This window comes from Acanthisitta chloris, unplaced genomic scaffold (assembly GCF_000695815.1).
Source record: "Acanthisitta chloris isolate BGI_N310 unplaced genomic scaffold, ASM69581v1 scaffold17233, whole genome shotgun sequence".
Lineage (NCBI taxonomy): Eukaryota > Metazoa > Chordata > Aves > Passeriformes > Acanthisittidae > Acanthisitta > Acanthisitta chloris.
This window is the reverse complement of record NW_008666809.1, coordinates 6,963-7,441: the sequence shown is the minus strand read 5'-3', so window position 1 is coordinate 7,441 and position 479 is coordinate 6,963.

Here is a 479-nt window from a genome sequence, read left to right as displayed (position 1 = left end):
AATGGAGCTGTGGAATTGGCCTGTAATTACAGTAAGTGACATATTGTCTTAATTCAGGTCACCCCTTTTAGAGTTTTGAGAAGGAGGAAGAATTCTTCGTAGGCCACTTTGGTCTAGTTAACACTAGCTAAATATTTCCATTCATAGTTAAATATTTATCGTTGGGATGTGAGCTACAAACAAACATGATTTCCCTGGAAACTCTTCCCTTATATATGAGTGTATAAATACATATGTATAGTTTTAGTTCCTTTGATATGTGTGTGCATAGAATGTCTTTTATCTTGGCCTTATTCCCCTTTTTAATGCATGGGCATAAAACAAGAGGTGCAAATGTTTGTATGGAACCTTTTCCTAGAGTCATGGAATAGGTTGGGCTGGAAGGACCTTAAAGATCATCTCATCCTACTTTCTGCCATGGGCAGGGACACCTTCCCCTAGCCCAGGTTGCTCCAAGCCCCATCCAACCTGGCCTGGAA